Source organism: Lolium perenne, chromosome 4, assembly GCF_019359855.2.
Source record: "Lolium perenne isolate Kyuss_39 chromosome 4, Kyuss_2.0, whole genome shotgun sequence".
Lineage (NCBI taxonomy): Eukaryota > Viridiplantae > Streptophyta > Magnoliopsida > Poales > Poaceae > Lolium > Lolium perenne.
In genome coordinates, this window is record NC_067247.2 from 104,060,835 (window position 1) to 104,064,726 (window position 3,892).

A 3,892-nucleotide genomic window follows, 5' to 3' on the forward strand; every position below is an offset into this window, starting at 1 on the left:
TGGGAGGACATTGTGCCCTTATTTTATTCTAAATTCTATCCTCCAAGTGAAATTCACAGAGATCGGAACTGCATATATAATTTCTGGCCTCATGATGGAGAGAGTATTGCCCAAGCATGGGGGAGATTGAAGTCTTTAATGCTCAAATGCCCCATTCATGAGCTTCCTGGTAATATTATTATTGATAATTTCTATGCAAGACTTTCTTTTCAAGACAAGACCTTGCTGGATACTTCTTGTTCTGGATCATTTACACGCAACAAAGAAGAGTTTAAAAGGGACCTTCTAAATCGGATTCAGGAGAATACTGAAGGATGGGAGAACGACAAAGATAGAGAGTCAGGTATAAATTATGATTATAAATGCATTGAAGCTTTTATGGATACTGATAAATTTCGTAATATGAGTGCTACTTATGGTCTTGATTCTCAAGTTGTTGCAAATCTTTATAGAGCTTTTGCCTCTCATTATGAATTGCCTAAGAAGAATTTTGATAAGTATCATGAACCGTATAAAGATAAAATTGATTCATCTTTAAACAAATGTGTTATAATTGAAACTGTTGATCATGTTATTCCTGAAGCTTACATTGAAAAAACTCCTTTCCCTGCTAAAATGAAGGAGTACTCTGTTATAAATAGTGCGGTTAATAAAAGTGAAAAGAAACCTATAGAACCTGAAGAGCAAATAAAAGTTGAACCTGCTATTGCAATAGTTAAAGATTTTGTAACTGAAAATGTGGAAGATGGTCATATTATTTTCTGTGAAGATGCTTCTAATATTGTTTCGCATCCTAATAAGTCTAGAAAAACTAGTGTTCCTATGCTATTTGTTAGAATTGGTGATCATTGTTATTATGGTTTATGTGATATTGGTGCAAGTATTAGTGCTATTCCTTATGAGCTTTACAAGGAGATTATGCACGAAATTGGTTCTTGTGAACTTGAAGATATTGATGTGGTTATTCGGCTAGCTAATAGAGAAACTATCTCTCCAATTGGTATTGTTCGAGATGTGGAAGTTCTATGTGGTAAGATTAAATATCCTCCTGACTTTTTGGTACTTGGTTCTGCTGCTAGTAAGTATTGTCCTATCATTTTTGGTAGACCTTTTCTAAATACCTGTGGAGCTGTTATAGATTGCAAGAAGGAGAAAATTTTGACTAAATTTGCTGGGGAATCTTATGAGTTTAATTTCTCTAAATTTGCCAAAACTCCTTATAAAGCTGATTCTCCTAATAATGATTTTAGAGTTGAACAGTGTGCGTCTATTGCTCTTGCTCCTAATAATCCTTTACAGCAACATTTGGAGAATAGTGAGAGCGAAGTCTTTAGGGAAGAAAGAAATGAGCTTGATGAAATTTTCCTTCGTCAACCTATTCTTAAACATGACTTGCCAGTTGAAGATTTAGGTACAACACCACCACCAAAGGAAGATCTTGTTTTTGATTTAAAACCATTGCCTGATAATCTTAAATATGCTTATATTGATGATAAGAAAATATATCCTGTTATTATTAGTTCTAAGCTTTCAGAGATTGAGGAAGAAAGGTTATTGGAAATATTGAAGAAACACCGAGGAGCTATTGGCTACACTCTTGATGATTTGAAGGGGATTTCTCCCTCTATTTGTAGGGATTCGTTGCATAGAAAACAAAAAATTTCCTACCGCGAGAACGCAATCCAAGCCAAGATGCAATCTAGAAGACGGGAGCAACGAGGGGATGATCAAGACTCACCCTTGAAGATTTCCAAAGCCTACAAGAGTAGGCTCTTGTTGCTGCGGTAGACGATCACTTGCTGCTTGCAAAAGCGCGTAGAAGATCTTGATCACGGTGCCACAACCGGGCAGCACCTCCGTACTCGGTCACACGTTCGGTGTTGATGAAGACGACATCCTTCTCCCCGTTCCAGCGGGCAGCGGAAGTAGTAGATCCTCCTTGGAATCCCGACAGCACGACGGCGTGGTGGCGGTGGTGGTGGAGAACTCCGGCAGGGCTTCGCCTAAGCGTATGCGGGAGAAGTGGTGAAGGAGGAGAGGCTAGGGTTTGGGAGAGGGGGTGGCTAGGGCGCCGGCCATGGGCAGCCCTAGGTGGTGCAGCCAAGAGTGGCTGCCCCCTCCCTCTCCTCCTCATTATATAGGTGGAAATCCCCAAGAGTTGTAGTCCAAGTCTTCGAATAAGACCCCAACAACAAAACCTCCCATAGGTGGGAAACCTACTCAAGGGGGGAGTCCTACCCAAGGTGGGACTCCCACCTTTCCCTTAGGTGGGGTGGCCGGCCACCTATGGTGGAGTCCACCTGGGACTCCACCCCTTAGGGTTTGGCTGGCCATGCAAGGTGGAGTCCCTCCGGGACTCCACTTTCCATGGTGATTTCTTCCGGACTTTTCTAGAACCTTCTAGAACCTGCCATAAATGCACCGGATCATTTCCAAACTTGGAATATGACTTCCTATATATGAATCTTATTCTCCGGACCATTCCGGACCTCCTCGTGATGTCATGGATCCCATCCGAGACTCTGAACAAAACTTCGAACTCCATTCCTTATTCCATATCTACTTAAATGACATCAGACCTTAAGTGTGTCACCCTACGGTTCGCGAACTATGTAGGCATGGTCGAGACCTTTCTCCGACCAATAACCAATAGCGGGATCTGGAGATCCATAATGGCTCCCACATATTCAACGATGACTTAGTGATCGAATGAACCATTCACATACGATACCAATTCCCTTTGTCACGCGATATTTTACTTGTCCGAGGTTTAATCATCGGTATCTCTATACCTTGTTCAACCTCGTCTCCTGACAAGTACTCTTTACTCGTACCGTGGTATGTGGTCTCTTATGAACCATTCATATGCTTGCAAGCTATTTAGACGACATTCCACCGAGAGGGCCCAGAGTATATCTATCCGTCATTTGGATGGACAAATCCCACTGTTGATCCATATGCCTCAACTCATACTTTCCGGATACTTAATCCCACCTTTATAACCACCCATTTACGCAGTGGCGTTTGATGTAATCAAAGTACCTTTCCGGTATAAGTGATTTACATGATCTCATGGTCGAAAGGACTAGGTAACTATGTATCGAAAAGCTTATGGCAAATAATTTAATGATGTGATCTTATGCTACGCTTAATTGGGTGTGTCCATTACATCATTCATATAATGACATAATCTTGTTATTAATAACATCCAATGTTCATGATCACGAAACCATGATCATCTATTAATCAACAAGCTAGTTATAAAGAGGCTTACTAGGGACTCTTTGTTGTTCACATAACACACATGTATCAATGTTTTGGTTAATACAATTATAGCATGGTATGTAAACATTATCATAAACACAAAGATATATTATAATAACCATTTTATTATTGCCTCTTGGGCATATCTCCAACAGTCTCCCACTTGCACTAGAGTCAATAATCTAGTTTACATTTGTAAAGATATAACACCTTGGCCTTCCGGTGCTTTATCATGTTTCACTCACGGGAGAGGTTTTAGTCAACGTATCTGACATGCTCAGAAACGTATGTATTTTGCAATTCATTTGCGTCTTGACGCATCAATCATTTTCCAAAATGAGTTGGCATTTATCGTATATGTCCGGTCTTCTGGTGGAACCTTAATTCCGCGGTCTGAAATATGTCAATAATATTGTCATACACAATATAGCTTCAAAGTTCTGACACTATCGGAACTACACCAAGTTCTCAAAGAACTTCTTGACTTAACATCCTCAATCATTGTCAAAACAATGACATACTCTGCCTTCTTTTGTAGAATCCGTCACAATATTTAGAACTCTTCTAAATCTAGCATTGTGCTACCTTTTAAACAACACTTAGCCTAATTTGAGATTGAAATTTTATT